The sequence below is a fragment of the Pongo abelii genome, chromosome 9 (genome assembly GCF_028885655.2).
Source record: "Pongo abelii isolate AG06213 chromosome 9, NHGRI_mPonAbe1-v2.0_pri, whole genome shotgun sequence".
NCBI lineage: Eukaryota > Metazoa > Chordata > Mammalia > Primates > Hominidae > Pongo > Pongo abelii.
Window position 1 is genome coordinate 85,458,770 of NC_071994.2, and position 22,747 is coordinate 85,481,516.

Genomic DNA, 22,747 nt, shown 5'->3' on the forward strand with positions numbered 1-22,747 from the left:
CCAACAACATGTATGAAGCCACTACTTATTTTCCTATTTTCCATTAATTCAAGATAAGCTACTGTTGGTGAATGGGAGATAAGCAGTGCTGATTTAACAGTAAGCTGATAAATTTACAGGGGAAGGCGAAGATACTTGCCAATTTCTTCGGTGGTTTCCAATTTCATCTCCAGCGATGATACAATTTTTTGAGGCATTTTAATATGTCCAAATCCTCCTGAGGACCCCATTGCTCCAGTACTCTTTCCTCTGATGTTTAGAGGTCTGGGGTCCCAGCTTGGACACAATTGTATCAGATGACCAGAGATCACCCAGGACTACGACTATAGCTCTGGTGACTTCACGGAGAGAGAATGCAGCCTGGACCACTCACGTCTGTCAGTCATTTTCTCTTGGAATAGGTGATGTGAAGGAATCTCTATGTGTTTTAAAGCCTGTGAATGAGGCATTGAGAAAGAGAGAGCTCTGGACCAAATGGGTTTCATTTTCTTCCTTAGCTTACTTGGAGCTCTTGCCACTAGGGGGAGTATGTGAAAAGAACAAAGGACAATTCTTTGCTTGTTTGCTCTCATCTCTGAGCTGAGTCAGAGGGCCCATTGTCACAAAAGCTTTGTGTAGCTTTATGTTAATTTCACATTTTGCATGGCTTGAAAGTGACTATCAGCCCCTATTCCCTGAAAATCTAGGGACATTTTTTTTTCCTAATTATACAGGGAGGCTGGCAATGACACCCGATTCCGAGTTTGCCCATTAAAATAAATCAAAGAAAAGAATGATTAAAAGAATGGTAGAAAAGAAGAAGAAAGAGCTGTCAAAACTTTATATACTTTGCAATGTTACATCATAACCTGGTGTCTCTCATTGATTACTCATTTTTTCTTTGAATGACTATTGAACACTATTTATGGTGCCAGGCACTGTGCTAAGCCGTGAAGATATAAACATAAAACACAGTCCTGCTCTCAGATTGTCAACAGTCTATTGTAATAAATATTATGATGAAGGGTAGTATAGGCTGCCAAGGGAATGCATAAGAGAGGCTTATATTACCCTAAGCAGGGATCCGTCAGAAGGCATTAGTTTGAAAGGATGTGTGAAAGATAGTTTGGTTAAATGGATTTGGTGAATGGTGGTGTGGAGTATGTTGTGTGGAAAAGGCAACAGCACTTGCAAAAGCCGGGAAGTGTGTGTGAGAGAGCCTGGTTCATTTGGGAATGGAGAGAATGGCTGGGGCAATGGGTTAAGGGTAGAGAAATTCAGAAGGTGAGGTTGGAAAAGGTGAGGCTGGCCTTCAAGGTCTTTTTTACTTTGTCCATGAGTAAGAGGAATCACTGAAGTGCATTAGGCTAGGGAGTAGCTTTGAAAAGAAAGGTGGCCAGGCATGGTGGTTCACCCTGTAATCCCAGCAGTTTGGGAGGCCGAGGTGAGAGGATCAGTGGAGGCCAGGAATTTGAGACCAGCCTGGGCAACATAGTGAGCTCCTGTCTCTATAAAAATTAAAAAAAATTAGCTGGGCAATGGGACACATGCCTGTAGTCCCAGTTACACAGGGGGCTGAGGTGGGAAGATCTCTTGAGCTCAGGAGGTCAAGGCTACAGTGAGCCCTGATTGCACCACTGCACTCCAGCCTGGGCAACAGAGACCCTGTCTCAAAAATGAAAACAAAAAAATAAAAAGAAAAGGAAAAAAAACAAAAGGGTGTTTGCCTGCCCTTTGCTGAGTCCTTTAGCCATCAAGGCTGTGTATTTCACCTAGGTTCCCTGTCCTAGGTACTGATCTGGAAAACCCTAGACTTCTGCCCCTTTCCTGGTCAGAGAAGACCCCTGGCCTGGCAGAGCCTACAGCTCCAGCCTCAAGGTACCTGATTGGAGAAGTCCTCCTCATTGTATGACTTGGCTGCCTTGGACCTCACTGGGAAAGACCAGAGAAATAGGATTTTGGGGTCTTTGGAGTTCATTTTCTGCACTGGGGTATAGCAGAGCTGAAAAATCTCACCAAACTCTCAGCATGGTCTGTATCCTTCCTGTCTCCAACAACAAGGTGGGGCATTCTTCCTCAAAAATTTTTCATGTGTAGGTGTTGCCTTATCTCTTGTCTCACACACATGAGCTCATTTGAGCTCCTTGGCAACTCCATGAGCTGGGTACTATTGCTCCTGTTTCATAGATGGGAAAACTGAGGTTCAGAAGGCTGAAGTGACTTGTCCCAGGTCACAGAGCAAGTACGTGGTAGAACTCATAATCGATTGTGCTGCACACTGCACAGGTAAGTCACCCCTGTTCCTTCCACCAATTTATTTTAACTGGGTACATGGCACAAATTGTGAAATTATGTGTACTCTTAGGGACACATCATCCCTCATCCTCCAAGAAACTGTTAGTACAAGAGTGACAAAGGGGTTTCATCTTCATGTCAACACCCTTCAATTGACCGTGGCTGCTTAGAACAAAGTGATGAGTGTTGTGAGGCCACATCTTGGTGCAGCAGTAAAGAATACATGATTGGTAATATCTGCTATGAATGCAGGAGAGAAAGGGGGCAGCACATATGCCATTTCTAGATTATATATTCCCCTTAGGCTGCCATAATCCTGCACTGGCCATGACGTTTCCACTGACTCCCACCTTCATCCCAACACTCATTTTGCTAATTTTCTCTTATTCCTTCCCTTCCTTGCTGAAATTGTTCTCACCCATTTAACAATAGCTTCAACTTACTGAGGGTGTACTGGATGCCAGGCACTTTGCGTGTATTATTTCTCATTCTCCAACAATCATGTAAGGTAGGTAGAGACAAAAACAAGACTTAGAGGGGTTAAGTAGCTTGTCCAGGGACATACAACAAGCTGGAATTTCAACCCTGAACCACATGGAAAACTGCATTTTTATAATGGGTAATGAAAACCTTCATATTCACTGTTTGCTTTGAGCCTCACAGCAGCCATGGGAGGTAGTTTTCTGGGTTTGCAACTGAGGGAGCTTGAGGCTCAGGGGAGAGGCGCTGATTATTTAGTGATACAGTCACAGCTCCTGACTCCTACCTCAGGCCTTTTCCTGCTACTACCTTAGGCTCTGGGGAAGAGCCCTTGACTCCACAAAGCTATCTCTTAAGAACTGATTTATACTACTATGGGGAGAATTTGGGGGCCCTTCATTGATTTTTCTCCTGCCAGCCTTGCCCTGTTTTCAGCTCTTATCATCAAGAAGGTCTTTCTTTTATTGTTAGCTCTTTGTGTAATTTAGGTCATTTCTTTAAAAAAATTTGTTGAGGAGAAATTCACATAACATAAAATTAACCATTTAAATGTGAACAACTCAGTAGCATTTACTACACTTGCAATGTTGTGCAACTACCACCTCTATCTAGTTCCAAAATATTTCCATCACTCCAAAGTAAAATTCCTGACGTATTTAGCAGGTTTTTCCCCTTCCCCACTCCTCTCAGCCGCTGACTAACACCGATCTGCGTTATGTCTCTATGGATTCATCTATTCTGGATATATCATGTAAATTGAATCATACATGTGACCTTTTGTGTATGGCTTTTTTCATTTAGCAAAATATCTTGGAAGTTCATTGTGTTGCAGCATGCATCGGTACTTCAGTCCTTTTCATGGCCAGTATTCTATTGCACACAATCAGTACCATGATTTGTTTATCCATCCATTTACTGATAGACATTTGGGGTCTTTTTACTTTATGGCTATTATGAATAATGCTGCTATGAGCATGTGCATACATATACTTGTCTGAATATCTTTTTTCAGTTCTTTGAGTATCTATGTAGGAGTGAAATTGCAGGGTCATGTGGTAATTCTACATTTAAAAGGCCCACTTCTGTTTGTTTGATCTTACTGGATGTAGATGTACATGTTGATCATGAAGAAAGCCAGCCTTTTCTGAGCTATATAATTTTGACATCTGGCTTTATTTGGGAAACTGTTAAACCAGGGTTACCCGTTACAGTTACAGTTTCCCTGAGGCAAAACCTAAAATAGGCATTTAAAGAAATAGTAGTTCTTTCTTATCACATCCATCCTATGTGCCAAGGAGAGTGTTAAGCGCTATTTGGACATGAGCTTTAGTCCCCAGAACAACACTACCTAATGGTAATTATTATACCCCTTTTACAGATAAAGAAGCTGAAGTCTAAAATGGTTAGAGAGCTTGTTCAGTGCCATGTAGCTTCTAGTGGTGGGATTTGAAGCTTTGGATGTCTGACCCTAAAGAACATCTTTCTGCTACACCAAGCAGTCTTCCTCAAGAACTTTCTAGGCTGCTGCTGTCAGCTATGTTGTTAACCTTTTATGAGAAATGAGTAGCCAGCTTTTGCTGTGGGATTTTTCACAATAAAAGGTTAGCATTTATCAGGATCACTTTGATTGGTAAATGCAGAAATCATAAAAGGGGAATATAAAATAATGACTGTATAGGGATAGTTAAGGAAATCCAAAGGCAGCAATGCATGAAGGTCTCAGAAAGGATTGGAAGTGGAGCTTGGAAAGTTTCTAAGAACCAGGGAATTTTCTATCTCCATCTCTTACCCATGCTTCTTTCCGTGTCTGCTGCCTTATTTCTCTACATTGATTGGTTTTCTCTGATATCTAGTGCATGGGATAGAAAATGGTATGCCACAGTGTCTGCATTTATATCTCCCCTGTTCAAGAGAGTAGCCAGCTGAGTCTGGCATCACTTAGTTCCAATTTCAAGTTGCCAGGGAAGGGACTTCGATTGGCTCCACTTAGATTGGTCACCGAACCTTTGACTGAAAACCGTGGCTACATAGCAGAGCCACATTATACATTCCTGCTAAGACCATTTGGAGGGAAGTGGATTGATAATCCTTTGCGAAATAGGTGAACATTCATTGGTGGAAGACCCAGAGATGACAAAGTGTATCCTCTCCAGCTTTCACGAGAACATCTGTGAACCAGACACGAAAGAATTTGAAATGGAGAAACTGCAGTACTCTAAGCTGTTATAGGCAGAGAGGGGTGTCTGTGAAACACTGGAAGTAGCCTCTATAGTAGAGGACCTCTGGATAGTGTAGGAAACTTCTAAAGGTGGTACTTGCATCTGGAAGTGGTGTTATTCTCTCTAGAAGGAGACACATGCAACACTGTTCAGCTCCAGAGCAGCTGCAGAGATGCCAGCAGGACTGTGGACCTCTTTTAACATTTTATGATCATTTGCACTGGTATATTAGGAATAACAGCCACTAGACCCATTAGAATATTGAGGTAGTGACCCAATTCACACTTAAGGTACGAACTTGGAACTGCTACAAATAGACAGACTAAAAATTCTCAAACTCTCAAAACTGGGAGGTGGCCATTAAAGGCAGATGTGTAGAACGTGGGCCCTCTGAGGCCTAGAGAAGGATTGTAATGCACAATCAGGATGACAAATGGAGACCTTCTGGACAAGAATGGGGCAGAAATGTGTCTTTAGACATACCTGAAGGTATAGCTAAGGATCAAGGGTTTCACCATTCCTGAGGATCCCCTCCTACTCCACTGTGGTGGTTATAATTGGTTTTATTAGTATGTATACTTAAGGTTAAATAATTTGCATGGTAGTATGTATGGAGGTTATTCCATAGCATGGGCTTGTTGATTCTCAACTTTTTTGCAGGCATTATAAGGTTCCAAACTTTGAATTTTACAGATAAGATTCTGTTGTCCAGCATGGGTAGAGTGGATACACAGCTTGCCGTAAAAAATGCAATCTGAATATAGCTTTTTTCTGTATTTAGGGCCTTGAGAGAGACACCACTTATGTTGCCACCTTGGTCAAATCGATGCCAAGATGACAGCATGGTTTTTGACAAGACAGCCGGCTCTTGAGTTGATAGGCATATGCAAAGAGCCTAATCCTCCTGGCTTAAATTATTGAGACAATTGCCTTAAACAATACCCTTAAACTTAGCAACCCAGCCAGCACAAAAGAGAAATGTCCAAATCTTTATCCTTTTGGAAAGCAAGGAACTAGAAGACATTCTCATCTGATTCTGAAATATGAAGTCTGTGGCCCTGGAACATAAGCAGATTCTTCACAGAAATTTACAACAAGGAGGAGCAAATCTTGGAACCAGTCTTCCCTTTGCCTACAAAATGATCAAACTGTAATGATCACATTTATGGGGTAATTGTTCCAATTGTAGCAGAATGAGGTGCTCCAGCCCTCTTCTGCAGACACAAATAGAATTGCTATGAAGATGGAAAGATGCTTCAAGAACAGCTTGCTTTGAGCTAGTTCTTTTTATAGTGAATCTAGGGTCAGGGAAAGGTGCTGTGTGGGCACCCCTGAAACTCTTCCCTCTTCTCTCTGCATGGCCAGACCCTTTGAACACCCACCTGCAGACACAGACCCAGACCCCAAAGTAGCACCAATCGTGACCCAAGACCTTAGGGCTTAAAGTTGTTCTCATTAGATCCCTGAACTTGGACAGGAGTTGGTATTTCTCAGATATGCCACAGGGCAGATGATGCAGGGAGTTTGGCTTGAGATGCTTTTACAGGGCAGGATGAGGACAATAATCCTTCGATAATAGGGTTACCAGGAGAGGAGGAGAGGAAGGAAGGAAGCGAAATATCACATGGTGAGCAACTACTATGTTCTAGGCACTGTGCAGCGCATTTCCTCATATGTCATTTAATTAGGCATCAGAGTCCCAGGGAATTAAAGCACAGTGGACAGAAATGACAGGGTACAATGTTTGGGAGTCAGCCAGGTAAGCAGTCTTTTTTTGTTTGTTTGTTTGTTTTTCAATATGTTTTCTTTTTATTATTATTATTATTATTATACTCTAGGCTCTATGGTACATGTGCGCAATGTGCAGGTAAGTTACATATGTATACATGTGCCATGCTGGTGTGCTGCACCCACCAACTCGTCATCTAGCATTAGGTATATCTCCCAGTGCTATCCCTCCCCCCTCCCCCCACCCCACAGCAGTCCCCGAAGTGTGATGTTCCCCTTCTTGTGTCCATGTGTTCTCATTGTTCAATTCCCACCTATGAGTGAGAATATGGGGTGTTTGGTTTTTTGTTCTTGCGATAGTTTACTGAGAATGATGATTTCCAATTTCATCCATGTCCCTACAAAGGACATGAACTCATCCTTTTTTATGGCTGCATAGTATTCCATGGTGTATATGTGCCACATTTTCTTAATCCAGTCTATCATTGTTGGACATTTGGGTTGGTTCCAAGTCTTTGCTATTGTGAATAATGCTGCAATAAACATACGTGTGCATGTGTCTTTATAGCAGCATGATTTATAGTCCTTTGGGTATATACCCAGTAATGGGAAGGCTGGGTCGAATGGAATTTCTAGTTCTAGATCCCTGAGGAATTGCCACACTGACTTCCACAAGGGTTGAACTAGTTTACAGTCCCACCAACAGTGTAAAAGTGTTCCTATTTCTCCACATCCTCTCCAGCACCTGTTGTTTCCTGACTTTTTAATGATCGCCATTCTAACTGGTGTGAGATGGTATCTCATTGTGGTTTTGATTTGCATTTCTCTGATGGCCAGTGATGGTGAGCATTTTTTCATGTGTTTTTTGGCTGCATAAATGTCTTCTTTTGAGAAGCATCTGTTCATGTCCTTCGCCCACTTTTTGATGGGGTTATTTGTTTTTTTCTTGTAAATTTGTTGGAGTTCATTGTAGATTCTGGATATTAGCCCTTTGTCAGATGAGTAGGTTGCGAAAATTTTCTCCCATTTTGTAGGTTGCCTGTTCACTCTGATGGTAGTTTCCTTTGCTGTGCAGAAGCTCTTTAGTTTAATTAGATCCCATTTGTCAATTTTGGCTTTTGTTGCCATTGCTTTTGGTGTTTTAGACATGAAGTCCTTGCCCATGCCTATGTCCTGAATGGTAATGCCTAGGTTTTCTTCTAGGGTTTTTATGGTTTTAGGTCTAACATTTAAGTCTTTAATCCATCTTGAATTGATTTTTGTATAAGGTGTAAGGAAGGGATCCAGTTTCAGCTTTCTACATATGGCTAGCCAGTTTTCCCAGCACCATTTATTAAATAGGGAATCCTTTCCCCATTGCTTGTTTTTCTCAGGTTTGTCAAAGATCAGATAGTTGTAGATATGTGGCATTATTTCTGACGGCTCTGTTCTGTTCCATTGATCTATATCTCTGTTTTGGTACCAGTACCATGCTGTTTTGGTTACTGTAGCCTTGTAGTATAGTTTGAAGTCAGGTAGTGTGATGCCTCCAGCTTTGTTCTTTTGGCTTAGGATTGACTTGGCGATGCGGGCTCTTTTTTGGTTCCATATGAACTTTAAAGTAGTTTTTTCCAATTCTGTGAAGAAAGTCATTGGTAACTTGATGGGGATGGCATTGAATCTGTAAATTACCTTGGGAAGGATGGCCATTTTCATGATATTGATTCTTCCTACCCATGAGCATGGAATGTTCTTCCATTTGTTTGTATCCTCTTTTATTTCCTTGAGCAGTGGTTTGTAGTTCTCCTTGAAGAGGTCCTTCACATCCCTTGTAAGTTGGATTTCTAGGTATTTTATTCTCTTTGAAGCAATTGTGAATGGGAGTTCACTCATGATTTGGCTCTCTGTTTGTCTGTTATTGATGTATAAGAATGCTTGTGATTTTTGTACATTGACTTTGTATCCTGAGACTTTGCTGAAGTTGCTTATCAGCTGAAGGAGATTTTGGGCTGAGACAATGGGGTTTTCTAGATATACTATCATGTCATCTGCAAACAGGGACAGTTTGATTTCCTCTTTTCCTAATTGAATACCCTTGATTTCCTTCTCTTGCCTAATTGCCCTGGCCAGAACTTCCAACACTATGTTGAATAGAAGTGGTGAGAGAGGGCATCCCTGTCTTGTGCCAGTTTTCAAAGGGAATGCTTCCAGTTTTTGCCCATTCAGTATGATATTGGCTGTGGGTTTGTCATAAATAGCTCTTATTATTTTGAGATACATCCCATCAATACCTAATTTATTGAGAGTTTTTAGCATGAAGGGTTGTTGAATTTTGTCAAAGGCCTTTTCTGCATCTATTGAGATAATCAGGTGGTTTTTGTCTTTGGTTCTGTTTATATGTTGGATTACATTTATTGATTTGCGTATATTGAACCAGCCTTGCATCCCAGGGATGAAGCCCACTTGATCATGGTGGATAAGCTTTTTGATGTGCTGCTGGATTCTGTTTGCCAGTATTTTATTGAGGATTTTTGCATCAATGTTCATCAAGGATATTGGTCTAAAATTGTCTTTTTTTGTGGTGTCTCTGCCAGGCTTTGGTATCAGGATGATGCTGGCCTCATAAAATGAGTTAGGGAGGATTCCCTCTTTTTCTATTGATTGGAATAGTTTCAGAAGGAATGGTACCAGCTCCTCCTTGTACCTCTGGTAGAATTCGGCTGTGAACCCATCTGGTCCTGGACTTTTTTTGGTTGGTAAGCTATTGATTATTGCCACAATTTCGGCTCCTAATGTTATTGGTCTATTCAGAGATTCAACTTCTTCCTGGTTTAGTCTTGGGAGGGTGTATGTGTTGAGGAATTTATCCATTTCTTCTAGATTTTCTAGTTTATTTGCGTAGAGGTGTTTGTAATATTCTCTGATGGTAGTTTGTATTTCTGTGGGATCAGTGGTGATATCCCCTTTATCATTTTTTATTGCATCTATTTGATTCTTCTCTCTTTTTTTCTTTATTAATCTTGCTAGCGGTCTATCAATTTTGTTGATCCTTTCAAAAAACCAGCTCCTGGATTCATTTATTTTTTGAAGGGTTTTTTGTGTCTCTATTTCCTTCAGTTCTGCTCTGATTTTAGTTATTTCTTGCCTTCTGCTAGCTTTTGAATGTGTTTGCTCTTGCTTTTCTAGTTCTTTTAATTGTGATGTTAGGGTGTCAATTTTGGATCTTTCCTGCTTTCTCTTGTGGGCATTTAGTGCTATAAATTTCCCTCTACACACGGTAAGCAATCTTTATGCGGGTGTGCTGAGGTCCTGACCTTATAGTCTTTGGCTTCTGCCTCTGGAGTAGGAAATAGCAAGGCAGATGCTAATCAGGAGAGCCACTTGTGAGCCATTGGAGAGAACTTAGACAAAATAGTGGCAGGGAGATGAGCCCAGGGGAGTTCAGAAATTATTTTTTTCTCCCTCTAGGTGTAGAGTGTCATGGAAAGGAGGCGAGGGCAGGGGAATGGTGAGAAATGAAGCAGGAGCAAAATCCTGAAAGGCCTTGTATGTTACAAAGAAAAGGTTGGACTTTCTCCTGGGATTTTAGAAAGATATAGAAGGGTTTTAAGGATACAATTTCATTTGGAATTGGAATCTCATTTTGGCTGCCCAGTGGAGATGGGAGGAATAAGATGCAGGGTGAGAAGGTTGTTGGTGGAGAACATGCTACATGCTAGAGAGATAGTATCTTGTCAGGAATTTTTTAGTTGCTAGTGACAGAAACTTACGTTGTGAACCAACCCCATTTTGGTTGTACAAACTTCCTCCTCTATAGGTACATGGCAGCATGGTTGCAGATGCAGTCTGGCTTCAGGAACTACTGGAACAGGGGCTTGAACATGACCACGCCTCTTGCCATCTCTCAGGTGTACTCCCTTCTCCCTGCCAGCTCTGCCAGGTATAGAGTAGTGGTTGAGACGATGGGCTCTGGAGCCAGAGGGTTGTTGTTACTTACTAGCTGTGTGACACTGAGCAAGTCACTTAACCTTGCTGCACCCCAGTTTTCTCATCTGTAAACAAGAATGATCATATCGTTTACCTCCTGCAGTTGTTGCGAGGACTAAATGAGTTAATGCACTTAAAGGGCTTGGCACAGTCCCTGGTACATAGAAGGTACTTAATAAGTGTTAGCTGTTATTGGTGTTATTTATATTATTTGAATGCAGACTGTCTTTTTCCAGATGGTAGGAAAATAGGCTCTGACAGCTCTTACATGTTACGTCTGACTTCAGGTACCAGAGAGATACTGATTAAATGTTTCCTAGTTCCAAGTCCAAATATCTGAAGGGAAAAGACTTGGAGGCCAAGTTGAGTTTGATTCCACTCTTGGCCCAATCAACCTGGCCAAGTGAATAAGTGCCGTGATTATTCCACTTTGATCTGTGATCTTATATATATATACAGGGATCACCAAGACGAGGCCCTGGCCAGTCTAGAGAGTGAAGAGGCAGGATCCCCCCCTTCCCCAGATGATGGGTGTTGCGAGGGAGGCACTCACCAAATCCAGTAGACATTCACATTTAGAGGGCACCTGCCAAGGCCTTTGAGAGCTGTTCACTTGGGGCATCCTCTATAGGACAGGTTTGATCAGTAGATGTAACAAAGGAGTGTGGAAATAGGGATGCATGGCTGCTGGGTACCTGGTCAGCTCTCTGGCCCTACAGCCCTGAGCTCCTACTTGACAATTGGTGCCTGAGCCCTGGTCCCTAACCAGCAGTACTTCAGTCCTGCTCCCTCAGTGCTTGACCATTTCTCCTAGGCAGCCTTCCTTTTTACCTTTATTAGAGGGCCTGGTCTGTACCTTCTGATACCCCCAGACCATTTTGCTGTGGTTTAAAAACCAGATCCCACTCTCTTACCAATCCCATCTTCTCTTTCTGGGTGGGTTAAAGGTGGAAGTAGAAATAGGATGCTCTGTCATTCTCTGTCCTTTTTATCCTCCAGGGCCTCATTTCTACCAAACCTTCTCACTACCCTCCTGGCTCAGTGACATTTTCCTGTACACCAACCTCTCAATAGCTGCAATTCAAATTCTGTGCTCAACAAAATTCCAAATCAGTCCAGGTCTTGGACTTTTAGGATCACTTGAAAATAGTCAAAATAGAGCATGTTAAAATTTGTAAATGTCAAGAGTCTATAATACAGATGTAGAAGAAATTAACCCTGTCTCTAGTAATTTGTTGAAGGCTTTTGGTGCAGGTGACATTTATCGGAGCCGTGGAGGGTGGGTAGGCTTTTGACAAAGCAGGAGAGTGGTATGGAAGATTAGAGTGAGGCATGGGGATGGGGACAGGGCAGTTTGTATTTTCAGGGTGGGGAAGGTTAGATGTGCCTGAAACTCAGGATGAATGGAGCAATTAATGGGAGATAAAGCTAGAATGCTACAAAATTCTCAGAACCCCAAGGCAGACAGCATTTTCCTTCCAAAGAAAATGTGGGTAACACTTTTGAGGGTCCCATGCACTGTTGTAAGCAATGAGCGAGAAAGCCTTTATTATGAAGGAACAGGCTAGAGTCAGTGGAGCATGTGTGTATTTTGTTGTGCTCGTGGAAGTCAGCCTGACTGTGGTTAGCCTGATTTTTTTTGTTTGTGGTAGATTTCAAAATCCATCACCTCATAATACGTTTACTGGTCCCTGGTTTACTTTCCAGAAGATGCTCAGAGTAGTGCTCATTAACACTTGTGGACCAGAACTGAGCTGCCTTCCCAAAACGTAAGCATCTCCCATTTAAAACATGCAGAAATATAAGTGTCTTCCATTTAAACCATCTTGGATTCCCTGTCTCTGATTGATAAATTATTTGATTACATGGTTAGTTGCTTCATTAGACTGTAAACTCTGGGAGGGCAGGGACCCATTCACATCAAGAATGTCATGTATTACAGCATCTAGCCCAGGGCCTGGAGCAGAATGAGTTCTTCATATAGCTTAGGTAAGCTAAGCTGCACTGGACTTTGAGAGTTTGAGTGTGGGAAAGAACTTTGAAAGGTAGAAGGCCAGGAACAGTTTGAGAGGGTGTGAAGGGGTCAGTCAGGGCAGTGCGATTAGAAATAACAGAATCTGTTCTACCTGGCTAAGCAGAAAGAGGTTTATGAAAAAGTATTTGTAGCTCACAGAATTGCTGGGAGAAACAATCTAAATTGACCTTCTAGAAATGGCTCCCCAAAATCACACTGCAGAGTTGCTGCCTCTGCCAAAATCAGGAAGCTGCACTATTAGGAAGCTGCTGCCCCAGTTCTCGGCTCCACAGCCAAGTCAGTTTAGCTCTGATCTGTACAAGATAATTCTTGCCTCCTGCTATGGCTCTTTCCCCATGCAACTCGGTTCTAGCACTAGACTAGTGCTTCTGATTAGAGAAACTGAATCACAGTTTCTCTAATCGAGGTGACATAATCTAGGTGACAAAAAGTTTGGAAAATAGTGTATTTAGTATTGTAGTCTTCGTGTGGAACACCAAAGAGGGTCTCGAATAAATTAACTCATGGTTTCTGGGGCTGCTAGGAAGCCTACAAGGATATGGATTTAGGCATAGGGAGTGTCACTCATCCATTCAGTGCACATTCTCTGAGAGCCTACTGTGTCCAGGGCCTGAGCAAGGAGAGGTGCAGAGACACAGTCCCCACCCTTGGGACACTGACAGTCCAAGGGAACAATGCAGAGATGGTCAGGAAGAAACTATCATGCCTGTCTCAGAGGCTGGTTGAGGATGTTGCTTCAGATAGGAGCTAAGGAACGCTCTCCAACTCATCACTGGAGTACGAGGGGTGCAGATCTTGGCAATGGATGTGGCTGGGCCTGCCAGCATGATACTGAATCTTTTAGGCAAAAGCCACTCTCTCAAAGATTCTCAGAGCTGGAGAGGGACTTAGAAGTTAGTTAATCCAACTGTGATGGCTGCACAAACTTTCTTCTCTCCAGCATCTCTGAAGAGTGATTGAAGTTATTTTTAGCTTTTATCTAGATTCTTGGTTTATTTTTTAGTCTTTAGGTTCTCATTTTACAGGTCAATACTCTGTGGCAGGTTGTCTCCCAGATAAAATATGCAAACAGGTGTAAGAAAATTTAGTAACAGTGAGTTTAAAAATGTTAATGAAATCAGGACACGAAGGAATTGCAAGGGTTTAGTTCCCACAGCAGCTTAGTTAATATGCTAGGTTTTTGAAGCTGTGAACAAATCTGTGAGGTTGAGCTGTGAGTCTCCTCTGAAGGACATGAGATGGGAAGATAATCATCACAGGAAAAACGGCCAAGGGGATACCACCTTAATCACTAGGAAATGCGTGTAGATGAGCCTCCCTTTTAACAGGGCACTAATTCCTCCTGCTTTGTTTATTTTTGTCTCCTTGATAACTGTGTAGAGTCTCTGGGCCCAATTCCAAGTCCATATCCAGGCTCCGAGTGGTCCTTTCCTCCTTCTTATGAGCCCAGAGCTAAGCTAAAGGTGGCTGCCATAAAGCAGGCTTTCCCAAATGCTGTGCCAGCTCTCCTAGCCACCAGCAGCTGTGAGAGAACTGCCTGTCAGCTGCCTGGTCATTGAAGGTGGTGTGCAAACAAGAGAATGGAACATTTATTAAAAAGACAGGTAGTAATATGCAAAACAGATGTGTAAGCCCAGCCCTCGGGATCAGGGAAAGTCAAGGCCTCTGCTCAGGGGAAGGAAGGGGTCCTCAGCACAGCTGGGCAGAATGAGCCCTGGGGCAGGAGGGACGTTCAGGATCCAGGGCTGCAGGAGTAGGACCTTGTAGCTCCTCACTGTGTTGCTGCACCACTAAGTTTCTCTTGGAAGTCTTTGGATCATTCTAGGCACCTGCAGGACACAGATGGCATTCCTTGAATTTTTGAAGCAACTTATTAATGCAGGGACTATTTGCAAAGGTGTTGGCAGAGACACTCACAACACGAGGAGCCATTATCACTCTGAGGCCTGGGGAGATGGTGGTCTTGGAGGCTGGTTAGAAGTTGGAGCTGTTTAAAGGCTGCCTGACAGGAACTGTGGCCACAGAGGAAGGCAGACATGGTGGGATGGAGTGGGTGGGGGAATAAATACCATGGCCTTTCCCTCCTCCAGTCTTCAGCCTTCTGCTAGTTGCCCCATTGGCTGGAAGCTAGAGGGTAAGGGACCCTGGGAATGCACTCATAGAGGTCAGACCCGCAGGAGAGGAGAGGAGAATGGAGAATGGATCAGGGGTGCTGGGGCCAAGGGCAAGCAGAGAATAACCGGTAAGGTATTCTTGAGTCCTCTCTCTCCCAGATGTCTGACTTTCCTTCCTCTCCAGCCAAGCTCCTGAGGGAATCAGATGGACTCAGTTAACTACCATTGTCCCTGGGGAGAGGCAGCAGGTGCTGCTTATAGGCTTGTGCTGGTAGCTTGTCTGCTGTGTGTGGGGCTCCGCATCTGTCTAGACCATCATGCCACACAACTGACCCTCACCGGGAAAACTCTGCTGTCTGCCTCTTAGAAGAAGCAGGGGGTGCAGTAGGACCCACAGACTCAAATACTGCTATTGAAGTGCTTTAATTGAGCAGGGTCCTTTCTATCCCTTATATATTTTGACTCCAAGCTTGGTGCGTCTCTGGAACTATCCCCAATAATCTTCTCATCATATTTTGGGCTATGATTATATCATCAATATGATCTCACTTGTTTTTTTTTTTTTAATCTTTCAGGAATTCCCTAAAAGTTCTGATTTGGTTATGGGTAATTTTTTTATTTTTAGTGTTGCTACTAGTATGTATATATCTATATATATATCTATCTCTATATATATCTAACTGTGACAGGTAGAATAATGAGTCCAAAGATATCCACATCCTAATCCCTGGGACCTGTGAATATGTTACCTTACATGGTAAAAGGGATTTTGCAGATGTGAGTAAATGAAGACTCTTGAGATGAGGAGATTACCTTGAATTATCCATGTGGACCCGAGGATATCTGTGAGGGAAAGAGGGATGCAGGAGAGTCAGAGTTGGAAAAAGGAATGTTCAAGGAAAGCCGAGTTCAGAGTGATGTGAAGATCCTGGCTTTGAAGATGGACTGCAAGTGGTTTGTAAAAACTGGAAAGGGCAAAGAAATCAATTCTCCCCTAGAACCTGCAGAAGAAACACAGACCTTGACTTTAGCCCAGTAAGACCCATTTGGGACCTCTGACCTCCAGAACTGTAAGATAATAAATTAGTGTTATTTTAAGCCAATAAGTTTGTGGTAATTTGTTATAGAAGCAATAGGAAATAAATACACTTACTATATTAACTCTTCTAACCCTCAAAACAATCCTTATCTTTTTTGAGACTGAGTCTTGCTCTGTCACCCAGGATGGAGTGCAGTGTTGCAATCTCAGCTCACTGCAATCTCCGCCTCAGCCTCCGAGTAGCTGGGATTATACAGGTGTGTGCCACCACGCCCAGCTAATTTTTGTATTTTTAGTACAGATGGGGTTTCACCATATTGGCCAGGCTGGTCACAATCTCCTGACCTCAAGTGATCTGCCTGCCTCAGCCTCCCAAAGTGCTGGGATTACAGGTGTGAGCCACCACGCCTGGCCAAAACACCCATTTTAAAAATGAAGAAACTGAGGCTCAGAGGTTTAAACAGTTTGCTAAGGTCACATAGCTGGTAGAGGGTAGAGAGCTGAGATTTGAACCTAGGTAGTCTGACTCTGTTGTCTGGGTATTTACCCAATGTACCCAATGCCTCTCATGTTAATTGGTTTATTATGTTTTTCAAAATATCCTTTCCTGCAGTTTTGCAAAATTTTAAGAGGGAGGTAAGTTTGTTTTCTTAGTGGGTATTTTGGTTTCATTTTGGTGTATTCCTCATGAATGCTAAGATACTACTCTACAAACCACCACAGTTTCATGGTTAAGAATGGAACTAAACCAGTCTTAGTGTTGCTTCTTACTAGTTGAGTGATGTTGTGAAAGTTATTTAATAGAGCATTAGTGTTCTCATTTTTAAAAGTGGGATAATAATCATACTTACCACAGGATTGTTTTAAAGTGAGATAATGCATACAAAGCACTTGGCACAGCATTTGACACAGAGTAAGAAGGTGGTATTTATTGAGCTATTACCTAACTAATAATAATAGCATTACTAGAGCTAATAATATAATATTAGAATTATTTTTATTTACCAAAAGTGTATACTTCAGGCCCGCTCAGTCCAGTTCAGATTCTAAAGCTTACACAGTGGGAGGGAGGGAGCGGCTCATCTGGCATAACGCCCTTTCCTCAGATTCTAGAATGTTGGTAATAACAGGCCTGGGTCCCGGCATGTCATTAGAAGAAAGCTGGCAGCAGCCTCACTCTGGTGTACCTTTCCACCATCTGAAGCAGAGACAAAGGACACTTATCCAAAGAGAAAAATTAGATTAGGCAATTTACCAATTCATGGAATTCATTCAGTTGTTTCTGTCCTTTCCTTTTCAAGTAGCTGTGCCCCTATCTGCCTCCTACAGGCAGTACCTGGACAGGTCAGCCTGTGTGTCTGTAGAACTCTCTACTGCTGAGGGACCCTGTCTAGGATCACTGGATCGATGTCACTGGAAGTGAAGGTGGAGGGCTATTTCTTGGTTCAGTTAGCTGATTTAGCTACAGTTCATTTCCTTTCTAATTTTGGGCTTGACAAGGCAGACTTGAGGGGAAAGACAGGCAGAGGCAGCTTTTGATGTCAGAGCTCTCCCACCTACCTGCCCCTCTCCTGCCTATCCTGTTCTATGCTCTCCCCCCATCCTACAGTAGAATCATCAGAGGAAGAGAGGGCGTGATTGGCAGCTGGGAGGGAGCGGCCATCAGAGCTATGCCTCTCTCATGGAGCACCTGGAGAAAAGCAGATTCTAGCTTTTCCGGCCCATGAACAGCCCAGTGCTTATCTTCCACTGCATCCAAAAGGGAAGCTGGGAGTGTAGTGGAGGGTGGGCTTCTACTTTTTAAGAAAATGCATTTTTTATTATAAATGTATTGCTTCCTTAGGAATAAAAAGGTATGAAAATGTATAGAGTTCAGAATAAAATTATTCTGTAATTCCTTACCCTGAAGATAATATTGTTAATGGCTTGGTGCACTTTCTTTCCATTGTGTTGCAGCTTAATTTTCTCACTTATCATTATATCTTGGACATTGTCCCAAGTTTGTACATCGAATTCTATTTCATTCTTAATAACTCAATAGTATTACAGAGTATAGGCATGACATTATTCATTTAACTGGTGCTCCTATTAATGGATACTTTGCTTTTTTTGTTATTATAAACAAAACAAAGCTGTACTGCACATCCTTGTAGATATTTCTTAGTGCATGTACATAAGAATGTGTATAGGAAGAATCCCTAGAAATGGAATGGCTGAGTCGAAGAGTTTGCATATTTAAAATGTTGGAAGGTATTGCTATATTGCCCTCTAAAATGTTTTAATAATTTACATACTCTTAGGTAGGTGTTCTTTAACTTTCAAGAGCTCTTACCAGTATGCAACATGTGAATTGCCTGACATTTTGACAACCTTCAATAACCTCTTTCAGTGCAGCTCAACATACTTTGTGTGCTTGGTACAGATACTATGGTAGGCATGGGGTGTTCAAGAATGTCTGAAGGTTGAATAATACTCCAAACCTAGCCTACAGTGTCTGTCCTATGAAGCTTTGAAGTTAGGCATTGTACTCTCTTCTCGAGCTATGAAAGTCCTGGATGGCATCTTCTTCCAATAGAAGGCTATTTAATCTCCATGGAAAATTTGTTGTTTTGTGTGGCTACCATTATCAGTAATCGCAGATCATCTGGATAAATTGCTGCAGCTTCTACACCAGAACTTGCTCCTTCATCTTATACTTTTATGTTCTGGAGACAGCTTCTTTCCTTAGAGGAGTTTACGAGTAGGGGAAGAGACAAGTATAGGCATAGCTCAGAAATAATGTGGTTTAGTTCCAGACTAACACAATAAAGTGAGTAAAAAGAATGTTTTGGTTTCCCAGTTCATATAGAAGTTATGTTTACCTTATAAACTCTATTAAGTGTGCAAAGCATTATATCTACAAAAGTACATACCTTAAAAGTATTTTATTTGCTAAAAAAATGCTAATGATATCCGAACCGTCAGCTACTTGTAATCTTTTTGCTGGTGGAGGGTCTTGTCTCAATTTTGGTGGCTGCTGACTGATCAGGGTGGTGGTTGCTGAAGGTTGGAATGGTTGTGGCAATTTCTTAAAATAAGACAACAGGCTGGATATATTGCTTCATACCTGTAAATCCCAGCACTTTGGGAGGCTGAGGTGGGAGAATCTTTTGAGGCCAGGAGTTTAAGACCAGCCTGGGCAACATAGTGAGACCATGTATCTACAGAAAATAAAAAAAAATTAGCTGAGTGTGCTGGTGCATGCCTATACTACCATCTACTAAGGAGGGTAGGGTGGAAGGGTTGCTTGAGCCCAGGAATTCAAGGTTGTGCCACTGCACTCCAGCAGTGTGAGATGGCAGAGTGAGATCCTGCCTCAATAAAATAAAATAAAATAAAATAAAATAAAATAAAATAAAATAAAATAAAATAAATAAAATAAAATAAAATAAAATAAAATAAAATAAAAATGAAATGAAGTTTGCCACATCAGTTGAGCCTTCCTTTCACCAAAAGATTTCTTTGTAGCACATGATGCTGTCTGGTACCATTTTAACCACAGCAGAACTTTTTTCAAAACTGGAGTCAATTCTCTCAAAGCTTTCTATTGCTTTATTAATATTGTTGTTTCAACAATATTCACAGCATCTTCACCAGAAGTAGATTCCATCTCAAGAAACCACTTTCTTTGTTCATCCTTGAGAAGCAACTCCAACTCCTCATCCATTCAAGTTTTATCATGAGATTGCTGCAATTTAGTCACAGCTCTCCAGTTCTTTTTGAGACAGTCTTACTGTCACGCAGGCTGGAGTGCAGTGGCACGATCATGGCTCACTGCAGCTTTTGCCTCCTGAGCTCAAGCAATCCTCCCACCTTAGCCTCTTGAGTAGCTGGGACTACAGGCACATGCCACCATGTCCAGCTAATTTTTGTATTTTTTTATAGAGATGGAGTTTTGCCATGTTGCCCAGGCTGACCTTGAGCTCCTGGGCTCAAGTGATCCACCCCACAAAGTACTGGGATTACAGGCATGAGCCACTGTGTCCAACCTGGGCTCCGCTTAACCCTTCAAAGTCATCCATGAGGACTGGAACCAACTTCTTCCAAACTCCAGTTAATGTTGATATTTTTACTTCCTGCCGTGAATCACAAATGTTCTTAATGGCATCTAGAGTGGTGAAAACTTTCTACAAGGTTTTCAATTTACTTTGCTCCAGTCCATCAGAGGAATCACTGTCTATGGCAGCTTTGGCATTAGGAGATATATTTCTGAAATAATAAGACTTGAAAATGGAAATGGCTCCTTGATTCATGGGTTGCAGAATGAGTGTTATGTTAGCAGGCATGAAGGCAGCATTAATCTCCTTGTATATCTCCATCAGAGCTCTTGAGTGACCAGGTGCATTGTCAGTGAGAAGTAATACATATATATTTTTGAGATGGAGTCTTGCTCTGTCACCCAGGCTAGCATGCAGTGATGCGATCTCAGCTCACTGCAACCTCCATCTCCCAGGTTCAAGTGATTCTCCTGCCTCAGCCTCCCTAGTAGCTGGGATTACAGGCATGCACCATCACATCTGGCTAATTTTTTTTGTATTTTCAGTAGAGATGGGATTCCATCATGTTGGCCAGGCTGGTCTTGAACTCCTTACCTCAAGTGATCCACCTGCCTTGGCCTCCCAAAGTGCTGGAATTATATGTGTGAGCCACCATGCTTGGCCTGCAGTAATATTTTGAAAGAAATCTTTTTTTTCTGAGCAGTAGGTCTCAAAGTGGGCTTAAAATATTCACTAAACCATGCTGTAAACAGATGTGCTGCCATCCAGTCTTTGTTTTTTCATTTCTAGAGCACAGGCAGTATAGATTTTACATAATTCTTAAGGGTCCTAGGATTTTCAGAATGGTAAATGAGCACTGGCTTCAACTTAAAATCACCAGCTGCATTAGCCCCTGAGAGTCAGTCTGTCCTTTGAAGTTTGAAGCCAGGCAATGACTTCTCTAGCTATGAAAGTCCCAAATGGCATCTTCTTCCAATGGAAGGCTATTTTATCTATATTGAAAATCTGTTGTTTAGTGTGGCCACTGTCATTAATGATCTTAGCTAGAGCTTCTGGATAAATTTTCATAGCTTCTACATCAGAACTTTCTACTTCACCTTGCACTTTTATGTTCTGGAGACAACTTCTTTCCTTTAACCTCATGAGCCAACCTCTGCTAGCTTTATACTTTTGCAGTTTCCTCATCTTTCTCAGCCTTCATAGAACTGAAGAGAGTTAGGGCCTTGTACTGGATGCGGCTTTGGCTTAAGGGAATGTTGCGGCTGGTTTGATTTCTATCCAGATCACTAAAATTTTCTTCATATCAGAGATAAGGTTGTTTTGCTTTCTCATCATTTGTGTATTCACTGGAGCAGCACTTTTAATTTCCTTCAAGAACTTTTCCTTTGCCTTCACAACTTGGCTAACTGGTGTAAGAGGCTTGGCTTTCCACTTATCTTGGCTTCCAACATGCCTTCCTCACTAAGCTTAATCATTCCTAGCTTTTGATTTAAAGTGAGAGACATGCTACTTTTCCTTTCACTTGAACACTAGAGGTCATTGTGGGGATATTAATTAGCCTAATTTTAATATTGTTATTTCTCAGGGAATAGGGAGGCCCAAGGAGAGGGAAAGAGCTGGAGTAACGGCTGGTCAGTGGAGCAGTTAGAACACACACAACATTTATCAACTAAGTTTGCTGTCTTATATTGGTGCAATTCATAGCACCCCAAAACAATTACAATAGTAGCATCAAAGATCACTTATCACAGATCATCATGACAGACATAATAATAATGACAAAGTTTGAAATATTGTGAGAATTACCAAAATATGACACAGACACATAGTGAACATATGCTGTCAGAAAAAATGGCACTGATAGACTTGCTCAACATGGGGCTGCCATAAACCTTCAATTTGTAAAAAAACACAGTATCTGTGAAGTTCAGTAAAGCAAAGTGCAATTAAATGAAGTATGCCTGTAAACCAAAATTATGATAATGTGCCAGGTATTAGGATACGAATAAAATACTAAGAGATCATGGAAAAGAGAGTAACTTCCTTTTTGGGGGCCTTTGAAGGAGGCTTCCCAGAGTAAGTGGGCCTTGAAAAATGAGGAGTTCTCACGCTGAGAACTCCTAATAGGGAATTCATGTGCTCTCTGGGGAGTGCTTCTGTTGATCTGTAGCTTGATTGGGAGGAGTGGAGAGAAATCAGTCACGAGGGGTGGGTCACATTAGGAAGGACCTCAAATGCCATAGAGAGGAGGAAAAATTTCAGATGAGATGGAGGAAAGGCTGGAGAGCAGAGAGCCTGGAGCCCAGGAGAGTGATTAAGAGACTGTGCAGAAGGTCAGGCAGATGCGATAAAGAACAAGATCAGGCTGATGGTGCTCAGGAGAGAGAGGGGAGGGCGGGGGAATTGGAGACTGTTTGGATACATTCCTTTGGTATCATCTTGGATTGGTCATCTTGGATTGGTCAGATTTGGACCTAGAGGCTGTCATCTGGGGCAAGTTTATTACATTGGGTGGCTAATAAAACTGTATTGATTTTGTTCTCTTTTGAAACAAGAAATCCCCCTGCTGGGAGAAATGTCAATCTGATGTGCCAGAAGGGAATGAGCAATAGAACTGCTTGGATTGTCTTAACTGAAAACTGCTGTCTCAATATGACAGGGGCTTGTGCTCTGTGCTGGGCCAGGCTCAGACCTTTATTAGACTATAATTCTCTTCTTGATTTGGAGCCCTGACACTGACCTGGGTCAAACATTGGAAAGGATGCAGGGTTGGGGAGGGGTGGAACCAAGATGCGTTCAAGAAGCCTTATGAAAGACAAAACCTGGAGTTAGTGTGGACACATAGTGATTCATTC